Source organism: Miscanthus floridulus, chromosome 8 (genome assembly GCF_019320115.1).
Source record: "Miscanthus floridulus cultivar M001 chromosome 8, ASM1932011v1, whole genome shotgun sequence".
Taxonomy (NCBI): domain Eukaryota; kingdom Viridiplantae; phylum Streptophyta; class Magnoliopsida; order Poales; family Poaceae; genus Miscanthus; species Miscanthus floridulus.
Window position 1 is genome coordinate 66,378,489 of NC_089587.1, and position 13,515 is coordinate 66,392,003.

General features: G+C 47.0%; 1 pseudogene; it reads left to right on the forward strand.

The window, feature by feature from the left end:
- Positions 1-1,745: 1,745 nt before the first annotated feature.
- LOC136469266 (probable lysophospholipase BODYGUARD 4) lies at positions 1,746-3,386 on the forward strand (annotated as a pseudogene).
- Positions 3,387-13,515: the final 10,129 nt, after the last annotated feature.

The window sequence follows — 13,515 nt, forward strand, 5'->3', positions numbered from 1 at the left end:
AAGAGGAGGTGGTTTTGGTGGAAGGAAGTATGACATTGTCTTAATCTATAGGAAAGACGGATGTGGTCGAGTAAAGGAAAGAAAAAGAAGAGTAGTAAGGGAAGTTAGCCTTAGATAGTCAGGAGTAATTGTAAAAGCCTGAGTGGATGTCATGTCCCAAGCCCTGTGTTTAGTTGACCGCACTACGAATGCTGGGTCATTTCACTGTGTGCCTTGTGAATGCTGTCTGTATCGGGTCCTTAGCTCCCTGTTCTCGTGTGGCCGCGGCATCGTGCCGCACTCGCCGTCTTTGTGCACTGTGCATTTCTCCTTTTCCTAGCATTCGGTCGGCTCTCAACTCTCATGCTTCGTCCCCGTACCAAGCCCCCTTCCCCTTTCTCTTTTCTCTTAGAAACATGGTTGCCCGCATGCCTGCCTCGTCGAGCAGGCCCCCTCTCCTCTCCTCTCCTCTCCCTTATCTTATGCCCGCTCGCGTAGAAAGCACACCATGTTCGACCTTATCTCCACAACATGACCCGTCTGTGTACCCTATCCATGTCACCTCTACTTCTAGTGTGTTGCGCTCTACCTCTGTTCGCCACTATAAGATCCCCTTGGTCCTTGCTCTTCTTCTTCATCCCCATTCCCCTCGCATTCGGGGCAGAGTTACGAAATCCAGTTGCCATTGTAAATCTTAGTTCGTTAGTCTGAGGTAATGGTGTAATCTGAGAAGAAGAAAGGATCTAGTTTCCCTTGGTTAGTTTGGTCTTAGGGTTCACAATGTTTGAGTTCTAGGAGTCCTATTTCTGGATCTGTTGGTGCTACGCCATGTTTTGGATAATCATTATCTTGTTGTTTCTCCATTGTCCTCGTCTATCTTGACTTCTGGATTAAGTCTCGGTTGTACCAGGTTGCTCTTGACCATGTATCCCTAGATCCCTATGTGGTTTAGTATTCGAAGTCGTGTAATCTTCGTGTAATCCCTGATCTACGTAATGTAATCGTGTGTTCCCTCTTATGGTTCTTGTTTCAAATCTTAGGACGAGATTCTTTTTAAGGGGGGTTGGTTGTAACACCTCTGGTGTTACGAGCTTGCTTAGCACCGCGATTTAGGCCTAAGTAAATTTTTTTTTGTAAATGAGTTCATCGAAGTTAAAATTTTAAAAACCAGTTTTTCGCGTCAACGGTAAAAATCGGAAATTATATTTTAAAGCGTTGTTTGTGACAATTTGTTTTGCGCAAAAGAATTACATAACGCTTTAATATTTTGTTCCCTGGCTTGGTACGAGTATGAGCTATCGTGTCCGATATTTTTTTAGAGTAAAATACACTGGAGGTCCATTAACTTTCGGTGAAGTGTCATCTAGGTCCATCAACTTTGAAACTGCATTTTTTGGTCCATTAACTTTTGTTTTGTGTCATCTAGGTCCATCAGCTTTGACTCTTGCATTTTTGGTCCATGAACTTTTAAAATGGTTCACTGCAGGTCAACGCATGCATGCACGCACGTCGGCTTTTTGCGTCGGTGGAGCCATGCCTACACTCTCCACCGTCGCTCGTCTGCAGGGCATGCATGTATGTTTTCCTACTCGAATCATGACAGGGTTAACGCATTTCGGCTCGGCTAACCGGCTAAGCGGCCCTGTGGTCTCGCGCCACCCTGCTGCTGCTCCTATCGCTGGCTCTCTACGGCGCGGCGTACCTGCAGGAGTGGAAGAACTTCATGGCCATGGAGGTCCCTCCCGTCCCTTCTGGCACCACCTACCATGCGAACATTCCCGAGCTCCGGCCGGTGGTCCACCTCCACCACATGGCCACGGAGGGCCGCCGGCGCGGCGTCCACGGCGCTGGCCAGCGCTGTTTTCGCGGTCCTAGACGTCGCCGACGTGATCCTCAGCTTCATGTATGCGCTCCTCGATGGCATCCTCGAGGACAACCCCATGCGCTACTACTGCCATAGGAGCTATGACGACAACGATGGCATCAGCGAGGCAACCGCTGCAGCAGTGGACAGCGGTGACCATGAGGAGGTCTCCGACATGCTGTACGCGCATGGTCGGAGGAGTGCCGTCAGGGACACGCTGCTAGAGCTCCTACGACTCATCGTCAGGAGGAGGGGAGCGGCGCCGCCGGATGAGCCGATGCCCCCCTGCAAGGGGCGCAGCCCTAGGTGGTCTAACTACGCGTGCAAGTCATGCGTTGCATGGTGAGGCACCGGCGAGGGCGAAGCCGGCGACCGGCTGCACATCGTCATCAAAGAGCCGGATCGAAAAGCCATCGGCGGTGGCCGGTTTGTAGATGAAGCAGCAGGAGCACGCACGCCCGACCACGAGAATGCCATCTTCGTGCACGGTTTCACATCGTCGTCGTCCTTCTGGGCGGAGACAGTGTTCCGGGAGTCCTCCTTCATCCTCGACGACTGCCGGCTATTCGCGGTGGATCTCCTCGGCTTCGGCCAGAGCCCCAAGCCTGTGAACTGCATGTATAGGGTGAGAGACCACGTGGTGGTGATCGACAAGAGCCTCATCGAGCCGCATGGCCTGATGAGCGGCAGCGCTTCCTTCCACCTGGTCAGCCACTCCATGGGCTGCATCATCGCCCTCGCCTTGGCTGCCAATCACCCGACCCACGTGAAATCCATCACGCTGGTTGCACTGGTGAGTAGAGTACACGCACACACCAGTAGGCAGGCAGCTCCTTTGGCGCTCACCATCAGTCAATGACGACTGACCATGTTCATTGGTTGCACTTGCAACATGCAGCCATACTTCCTGCCGTGCGAGCAAAGGGCGAGCCAGGTGGCGCTAAACAGGCTGGCCGAGAAGAAGCTATGGCCGCCACTGCTGTTCGACTCCACGATGATGTTGTGGTACAAGCACATCGGGAGGACCATCTACTTCCTCGTCTACAAGAACCACCTGCTCTAGGAGTGGCTTCTTCAGCCTCTTCACGGGAAACACGTACGTACATACACTTCGTAGGCACGGTTTAGAGTTCCAGACACGCTGAACAGTGCTGAAACTATCTCTTTTCTCTAGAAAAAACAGTTGCATGCAATGCAATGCAGGGACATGGATTTCAGGGTGAGGGATCTGATGAAGCACACCCACCACTCGACGTGGCACACCATGCACAACGTCATCTGCGGCGGGGCGGGGCTGTAGGATGCGAACCTAGAGGCCGTCGTGGCGACCGGCATCCCGGTGCAGGTGGTCCACGGTGCCGACGACCAGGTGGTTCCGGTCGAGTGCAGCCGCCATCTCAAGGCTAAGCTCCCACGCCCCAAGCTCAGTGTCATGGATAGGTGTGACCACTCAACGGTGGTTCTAGGCAGGGAGAGGGACTTCACCGAGGAGCTCAAGGTGTTCTGGTGGTCAGCTGCTTCAAGGTCCCCGGTCCACGTCTAGGATGCGGACATTCAGCGATGATACTGATGTGCCAAAAGGGATGGGATGGACCTCCATGGCCATGAAGTTCACCGACGATACTGATGTGCCTCGGAGAGTCAACGACAGGAGCAGCAGCAGGGTGGCGCGACACCACAGGGCCGCTTAGCCAGTTAGCCGGGCCGAAATGCACTAACCCTATCATGATTCGAGCAGGAAAACACACATGCATGTCCAGCAGACGAGCGACGGCGGCGAGTGCAGACATGGCTCCACCGACGCAAAAAGCCAACGTGCATGCATGCATGCATGGACCTGCAGTGAACAATTTTAAAAGTTTATGGACCAAAAATGCAAGAGTCAAAGCTGATGGACCTAGATGACACAAAACGAAAGTTAATGGACCCAAAATGCAGTTTCAAAGTTGATGGACCTAGATGACACTTCACCAAAAGTTAATGGACCTCTGGTGTATTTTACTCTCTTTTTTATGTGAGCGGTAGTCGCACCGAACATTCAAGCAGCAGCAGGTCCTTTTTCTTTTCCCCGTTCTATCTCGCGCGCTTGCTTTTTAATGCCTCTTGTCTTGTCTCTTTGCCTGCCTTACGCGGTCTCATCCTTGCTTGCCTCCGTTGTCCCATCGAACTAGTGACCTTGGCGTGTCGCCCTCGCTGGCACTGCCTTGCACACGCCTTGGCCGGCTGCCCTCATGCGCCTTAAGCTGAGGCCGAGCTACTATATGTCTCTGCTTGTCCTTGCTACCAGCCGCCGCTGTGTGTCTCTGTGCCAAGGTCAAGCTACTGCTACTATCATGTACTCTTCCTTTCTTTTACTACAGCCGAGGAGCCCAGCTCAGCTCGCCCTCCCCGCTCACTCCCTCAGTCTCTCTACTTGTCTCTGCGCCGGGCCGCTTCCATCGTCGGCCACTGCCCGCGAAGGCACGCCCGTGCCTACAGCGCGCATCCTCCTTCCCCGTACTAGAGTCGCTGCGCCTCCCTCCCTGCTCTGCTGCCACCGTGGCTGCCTCATGTTCCTTCCCCAGCCCTGTTGCGCCCTACAGCGCCACCGTGGCCACGCCAAAGTTGCTCGCCGTCGATGTCCCTTCGTGTGTGCGCGTCGAGCACCCGGCCGGGCCACAACCGCTCGTGCCTATGGCTGAGAAGGCTGCAGCACCCCACCACCTCCCCTATTTCCTCGCTCCTCCGCGTGAGACACCGGCACCCCCTCCTTTTCCTTCCCTCGGCGCCGCTCCACCTTCGAGCGCACGCCCTGCACTTCGGCGGTCGTCATCGGCGAGGCAACCACGATGCCTCCCCATGCACACTCGGCCACGTCGAGCCATCCGATCACCTTCATCCGTGCCAGACTGCCCTTCTATTGATGCCACCGTGGGCTCTGTCTCCACAGCACCACCCAAGCCGACGGCACGCTAGGTTCCCCTAGGGCCGAGGAGACTGCCCTCGCCAGCCGTCGGGCCGCCGTCGCCCCGGTGCGCCATGCCGCTCGTCCCACCATGGCCGCGCCATGCGTCGCCGTGTGGCCACCCACGTGGGTGCATGGCCATGGTGCCTCGGGCAGCTCATGGCCATGCCGTCGGCGCCCATGGAAGCGACGGGTGCCCTCGCTGCCTCTGCGCACCGCCTCCGTGCTGAATCGCCATCGGCCGGTGATTTCCATCCGTGCACTGCTTTGAGGATGACAAGAGGGACCCTAGGGTAAGGATTGAATAATTCTAGGGTGATTGCTGCGAATTGGATGACTCATATGAACAGTAGAGTACCAAATAGATAGAAGCATAGGGATGTTTTTACAAAACTGCCATCGTGTTGGGCTAGGCCGCTCACACCGTCCCCGCCTGGGCCTCTGGCCATGCTCGTCCACGAGTGGGCCGGCCTGCTCACACTGCCAGCCTGCTAGCGCTGGACTACGGTCCGCCTCCCGACTGGGCCGCGCGTTTGCGTGGACCGCCGACCTCCTGTGGACTGCGTGTGCGCCCGTCTACCTAGGCCACCGTGCCTTTGCCGCGCGCTGTGCTTCTACGGGCGGCGCACGCTGTGGGCTGATTTAGTGGCCATTGCCCTTTTAATTTTCTAAAAGTATGTGTTAATTTAGTCTCGGAAATAAACTGGTAAAATTCATAGTAAATCATAGAAAAATCATAAAAATGCCAAACCAATTTTGTTAATCTCCTAAAATTATGATCTACCTGTTAGTATATTTTGTTCACATAGTTTGATAATATTCTTGGAAGCTATATAATTAATTTATGGTACTTAATATTGTAAAAAGATAACTTATAGGAATTGTTGTGATAAATTAGTAATAGTATTGGATCTAAAATTTTTATAGTAGGCTCCTAGTAATATTAGTTACTCACTATAATTTTTGTAGCTCCGGTATAATTAGTTTGCTAAATAGATAATGATGTCCTATTTCGAATAATGATTAAATTGATAGAATAAAATAAAGAAACAACTTGGGTTTATATCACTAAAATATTTGTTGGAAAATAACGCCTTATTCGACAACATCGATACGTAGATAAGTACGGTTGTCGTTAGAACTAGCTCGTTAACTTGAGAGACGTAAATCGTATTTTACGAATCACGGTTGCAGTAGATTAATTACTTCTTGCATTGCATCACATTGCATATCATATAGGTACGATGATGGATCAACGGATCAATTGAAGGATGGTTGGGAATCCGAAGATGGTGTAATGGTATTCTTTCTAGGAGATGATGCATGTTGTTTTCTATTCAGTTGATGGTGGATGATCTGAAGATGCAAATACTAACTTTTAATATATATATATCTTACCCAAGCAAGCCCCAACGCATAACCCCTACTTTTCTGTAGTTTAAATTATATTTGTGCATTAAGTTTTAAGAAGTTGAATGAAACCCACTTGCATATATATATCTTTATCCTATGAGTCTTACTAGTATGACAAGATCGTGTAGAATGCTATGCTATAGGACTCTAGTAGAAGTCGAGTGATTGCCTGTCACTCACGAGAGATAAAAAATATATTACTGTATTATTATCACTTGGAAAATATAAATGGTGGAGATGAAAAATGGTGACCGGGTAGGGATATGGTTTGTGTATTGGTGGGTGTAAGAGGTTGTGTCGCCGCGGACGCGGGGCATAGCTTGGTTACACTTCTTTCCCTATTTATGTCGGTTAACGATCGGCCATTGCAATAGATGTGAGGCAAGTCACAGATCTATTGTCCCAAGCACATACTTGGGTATGGGCGCTTGAAAGACTTGTTGCTCTCTTATCGTGGATCCGGCTCTTTTCGGACCGACTGATAAGGTGGTTTTTGGGTTAGGAGGTCCTTGCACCGCACAGAGTTCGGGACTCAGGGGTGGGGGCTTGGAGTCCCAGTTTGGACGGGGACCAAGACACCCAGGACAGGAGGGTGATGGGTTGGTCCTGCTTGTGCTCGGGGTACAAGCGGGGCGTGTGTTTTTGGGGCACCCAGCTGGGCACATTGGTTTACGAATCACCGCCGAGTCGGTACGACTTGTCTTACCTCTAGCGCCGTAGTAAGAACTAAAGATGAAAGATGAAAGATGGAAAAAGGAAAATTTGATTGCTTACCACCTGCTTGAAAGTAGCACAGGTGCTTACATAGAATGGTTAGTTAATGAACCAATGCGGCTATTAATAAAAATCGAATATAAGGACGCACGCTTAGTAATGCTAATGCAATAAACCAACAAGCCAGATAGCCTTGCATATCCTTGGAGTCTTTTCTTTCCTCATGTCGGGTAAGTCTTGCTGAGTATAATTGAGTACTTATGGTTTTATTTTCCCTGTTGTAGGTGACAGGTGGATGTTAGGGCTGACCTTTGTGTGTGGATATCTCCTGGTGGGCTCAGCGAGGATTCTTTTACGCTGCGATCGTAGTTTTTATTTATAACTCTCACCAAATGCTTTTATAAATGAAAGTTTCATAATCTGTTGTCGTAGTTTATATATCAATACTTCATCATGTCATGATTAGATATTTATTTTCGTTGTAATTCTGATCACATGTTTATATTCCGATGTTCAATTAAACTATTTATAACTCTGATAATATGATTACATTCTAATGTTATAATAATAAATATTATACTCTGATGTTGTATTAAAAGTGATGTAAGAAATGGTTAAGAATGATGTAAGCTTTATTCTCTCATTTGTGATCCTGATGGAAAAATGTGGATTTTCAGGTTCTCCCCTAGGGTGTGCTCGACGGGACCGAGTAATTTGGTGTTCTCCTTCGGGGTGCTTAGTGTCTAATGGAAGACGAGCACTCCTAGGAGGCATTAGATTAGGCGGTTCTGTCACACCACACATGTGCCCGCACCCGTACCCGCGAGGAGAGGAAGAAGCCACCACCTAGGGTTCTGGCAAGGAGGTCGTCGGCGTCAGAGACGATGACCTCGACGACGTCGGGTAATAAGTTCAGTGTCCTCTCTCTCCGACTCTCCCTCTCTTCTTATCCAATTTCGACGGGCTTAGAAGGGATTGAGTTCGGGGGAGATAGGCCAGCCAGACGGTGGGGACGACAGCCAAGCGGTTAGGGGTCCTGGCGATGGTGGAGGTTGCCGGGCTAGGTCAGGACGAGGGTGCCATGGTCGGAGGTCGTCGTGGAAGGAGGGGGAGGGAAAGAAGGCGACCAAGGCGGGGAGGTGGGTGGCGGCAGGGGCGAGGAGGCAGAAGAACATTGGGCGTCGGGAGGAGGAAGAAGGAGCATGAGTTGGATGAGGAGATTGACGGTCCCAAAAAAGTGTTGGGAGAATGGGAAACAACTAAGTGCTGACTAGCCATCTCTGTCTCCATTTCCATCTGGATTTAAACGAGTATCACACTCTATACGATGATGTGGTACACTGAACGTGGTCCAAAGTAAAATTTAAGGTTGGTCGTCTTTTAAACAGACAGGAAGTATTGTTGAAAAAATATAATTAATTAATTAATTAATTAAAGTATTTTAATCTGGAAGAAGACAGAAGAGCACGTGCCCTAAGCTGGTGGCATGCTTGATGGTTGCTTTTTTTTTACCTCTTGGGAGTAGGGATACGGAAGTCTGGTGGACAGGGGATACGTTAGAATCGATGAATACTGCTACTCGACACTCGACAGTGACAGCAGGACAGCCGGCCGTATCTCTGCACTGCACTCTATCCATGGCTTGGTATCGATGAAAACCAAGCGCATGCGCATCTATCCATGGCTTGTTCTTTCCTCGTTCTATCCGTCTATATCTACAAATGTTCTTCTTTTCCTATATATATATGACAAGCAGCCGAACAGCTCCATAATGTTCTTCTGTTTCCTATATGACAAGTTTCCGTCTATACCAAGCTATTCTGTTTCCATCAGCCGAACGGCTCCATAATATTCTTCTATTTCGTATATGATAAGTAGCTTTTTTTATTGAATCTGAGCTGCTTTAGAAAAATGTTTGGTAGAATAGCTTCATCAACAACTTATGAGAGAGAGAGAGTTGAGATAAATTATTATTTTAAGCTTCATCTCAACTTATTTTTTTGTGAGAGGAGGAGAACAACGGCTTCACCCATAAAGCTATTTTTGAAAATAAGTGTTTGGCAAAAAAAAAAACACCTCACAATAACTCATGAAGTTATTGTGGGTTATGCCAAACAAGCCCTATATATATGTTGAACATAATCCATACATCTACAATTTTTCCAAGTTTGTTTTTCTAGGGGCGATTTTTTTTAAAGGTACACTAGGGACGATTAGTTTTTTTTTTTAGCAACAACTAGGGACGATTAGTAGAACACATGGGTGGAATCAGTCTACAGTAGCCATGAATGCCTCAGTCCATTATTGGACTTTTCCGGCCCAAAAACCTAGCTTTGGGCCTTCGTCCGTTGTAGTAGTAATATATAGCCCAGTAAAATCTCTCAATCACACACACGCGCACAAGTATCGCTTTCACTGATGCATACACGCGTGGTTCACGTGCTACAATAATGCCGCCCAATCGGTTTGCCGGTCCACATCTGTCAGTAGTCCTGTGGTCGCATTCCTCGCTCTCAGATCCTATATTCTTATGGACCCGTTCGGCTTACCTTAAAAGCCGCCTTATTCGATTCAGTATTTTTCTCTCACAATATTTCAAATTTAATTATTTTTTAATCAATTTCAGTCAAACGAACGGGGCCTATAAAGCAAAATCACACTAACTTATTTCTCTAACATATCCTTAAGCCACGTCATCCACTTTCCTCGAGCCACGCATGTTCTCCTCCTGTGATCCCGCCACTAATTTTTTCATCCACTCAACCCTGCATACGCGATGTCCGATCGTCTCCAGTCCTACCTCTTCACGTGCCCAACAAATCCATTGATTGATATCATTAAGGTCTAAGAAACTGTCATCGCCTCTCTCTTCCTCTCCCATCCACAGTGATTGAAATGCTTCAGAACCATTGGAGTGTGTATTGTTCCAACCAAAAATATACAAGAAGTTGCATCTCTTAATTTTCCTCAAGGTTCATATATATACCACTTGCATAGTTGTGCGACATCTCATCCCCACGCCACACCTCGAGAAAGTAGCACTCGCAGCTGAGCCCTCCATATGATGCTGCCTCGGCCCGTCAGCGCCAAGGAAGCATCCATCGATCTCAAGGCCATGGCGCGGTACGCACATGCTCTGCGGCCATGGTGAGTGGGGCGTCTTCCCCTGCCGCCTGTAGCTGCTCGCCGCTCACCAAGTCACCAGTGGCGACGGAGTCTAGAAGGAGCTGCACGAGCAGAAGAAAGATGCTCGAAGGTTGAAGAAATGGAGACCAGCAATAGAGTAGAGAGACAGGCGAGACGGGGGAGTAGACTGACTGTGACTTGCTTCCCTTTTGATTAGCACCGCAGGCTAGCTAGCAAATCGTCAGAATTGGGTGCAGCATGCAGCGAATTGTTCCGTATTATTCTACTAAGCACAAGCTTACTAATATTCTGATGTTTGTGGTACGTGCTGCTTACTGCCTTACTCTAATTACCTCAAACTATTCATATAGGTGACAATCTTTTCCTTGCAGATTCTTATCGCGTAACTTTCTATTAGACTGTGCAATTTATACTATTTCACTGGAGGCTACCAATCGATTCCCACTGGCCCTGTTCGGCTTACCCATATTCGACTTGTTTTTCAGCCGGAGCAGTATTTTTCTCTCACAACAATTTAGTTAGAACAATATTTTTCAGCCAGTTTCAGCCAAGTTTCAAACCAGCGAACGGGGCCTAAGTGCAAACTCATTTTAAATATAATTACTATTTTCAATATATATCAATACTGGCAAACATACACGTGCGTTGCAACGGGATTTATATCCTACGCCATCATGTTTTGAAATCAGACTTTTATCGTGGTTGGGACATGCGGTATCTAAATTGCATGAGTATAGCTGATGAGTTTGTGTCACCGACCGGACACTAATATAATTAGGTCTCCAATTTTTAATTTATCGCATACTACTGCTCTTAATAAACCCAGCTTGAACTCTTATGCCACGAAAAGTGGAGGGACACACGAATAGGCGGAGAGTGTGTGATGGACCAAAATCTAGTGGAAGAAATTTGCATTATTTAATATTATATATGGTTGCACATTACGACGGGAGAAAAAAGCTATCAAATGTCTGCACTATTTAACTGTTTGATTGGCTGGATCATCTGTTAATCTAGGTTTTATAATATAGATAAGTTTTGTTTCTAATCATAACTTTAGAATTTTTGTTTTTTATCTGTTCAAAGACCCATAACATTGTATTTATTAATTGTTTTTAATGTTTGTGAGATTCATGGGCTTAACATGGACGCGCACAGACTGTATACTGAGCTAATGAGAAGACGGTTAAGCGAAAAACACAGGAAGAAAAAAAGCGATGGAGTGGTATCAAGAAAATCCGAGAAAAAAGGACCAAATGAAAAAACTCTTCTTAATCTAATATTATGGAAGGAATAAGGATAGGTATAGATCATTTCGTAAAGAAATAAGCCACCGGATGCAAACTTTTTTTTGATTCACACCAGATGCAAACTCACCGCACGGATGAGCTCTGTTTTTTGTTTGCTTTGATTGATCGACAGGGATAAAATGGAGCACGTTAACTCAGAAAACTCTCCGTTAACTCACAACCTTACCAAGAGGTAGTGGGCCCCACCTGGTATCTTCTTATCTGCTCCCTCTTTCCTAAAATATGCGATCTATCCTGAAATATTTGTATTTCTGAGATGGGTCGTGGCAACCAAAATGGATGAAAAATTACCAAAATACCCCTATAAATATAGACCAGTTGCAGTGGTGGACAGCTATGCGGAGGTAAGGGAGTTTTCCAGTACGGCAGCCATTTTATTACGTCAGGATGGGTCACGTAGCCCTCGGTAGCTTCTGGATGGGGCCGATGGTGGCTCCGTTGATTTTTTTTTTGGGTTTTCTTTTTGTTTTTTAGTTTTTTTATTGTTTTGGTCTGACACACAGGCGTTGTGCGGCTAGCGATGCACTGCTCTGATGGTTCTTGCCACTGCTGCATGCTTCGCCAGGTTCAGGCCTATACGTGACCCGTTAAGGCGGCTGTCTAGCGCTGCAGGTTGCATACAGGTAAGGCTGGATAACGAGCCAGCTCGGCTCGTTTCGGCTCGGCTCGTTTTGGCTCGTTAAGATAACGAGCTAGCTCGGCTCGGCTCGTTATCCTAACGAGCCAGAAAGCCAGCTCGGCTTGGCTCGTTAAAAGCTCGAGCTGGCTCGTTAAGCTCGCGAGCCAGGTATAAAAAAATACACAAAATATAATGTTTGCATTTATCTAAAGTTTGAGAATAATAATAATACAAAACAAATGCATCTAACAACCTTAAATCAAATAAAAAAATTAATATGTGCTAATATATACAAGTATAATAAAATACTATAATATTCATGCATCTAACAACCTTAAATGATACTTTTTTCCTAGAAGCTTGGCTCGTTTAGCTCGCGAGCGGCTCGCGAGCTGGCTCGAGTTGGCTCGTTATAGCTAACGAGCTAAAATCTTGGCTCGGCTCGGCTCATTATCATAACGAGCCGAGCCGAGCCGAGTCGAGCCAACCACGAGCCGAGCGAGCTAATGAGCTTCGAGTTTTTCGTCCAGCCTTACATACAGGCAGTAGAAGAACGGAGGGCGAGGTCCACGCGATGGAGAAGACCAGAGGTAGGAGAAGCGCTGACGGAGCGCGACGCTGTCGGACGAGGACAACTCCGTCCCCTCGATTTTGATGGACGGCTCGGCCTCGAATATCACAGGATGTCCTCTTCAATTATTTCTCTGATTTTGTTGATTCGATTCTTTCTTTGATTTCGTCTTCGACCGATTCGTGTATGGATGGAGAAGGAATCGATTTTAGTTGATTTTTGGTGATTGCTGTGGAGGTCGGTAGAAAAAACAACAAATTTATTAATTTGATATTATAAGTCGTTGTCTTCCTGAAGGGATTTGGGTTTGGATTTGGATGGATGCGCTGATTTTGATTCAGTCTCGGTTTGGTCCCTTGTCTTGCTTGCATATTTGGAAAAACTTCATTATAGATTTGGGGTACCGGATGATCTAGTTGATTCCGGAGTGGTACGGAGAGGGGAGAGGCCAGACGAAAATTTTGGCTGAAATTTTGCAATTTAAGTATTATGGATAGATATACATGGCATATGGATATCATAATATTTGTTTGACCGTTACGTTTTCCTATAGTTTAATATAATATTCTAATACCTTTTTATTATATTCTTTCATAATGCAGCAGTTTTATTCATAAGAAAATAATGTTGCAATGCGCAAGGTGTCACGTACAAAATATTTCTAAGTATCCCGCAACGTCGCAGCAACCTGGGATATACTTCTAGTTTAATATATAAAAATATATATACAATGATTTTTAAAATGAGTGATTGTCCTTCAATTTAGGAATCAGGTAATGGCCCCGTTCGCGTGCCCTTAAACCCGGTTTGATCTACTTCTTTTTTTATCCGGAACAGTATTTTTCTCTCATAAATTCCTTCAGAATTTCTCCAAATCATCCAAATTTCTTCAGAACCATACCATCCGAACGGGACATTATAATGCTAGGTTGAATCTACACACGTGTCACCGAT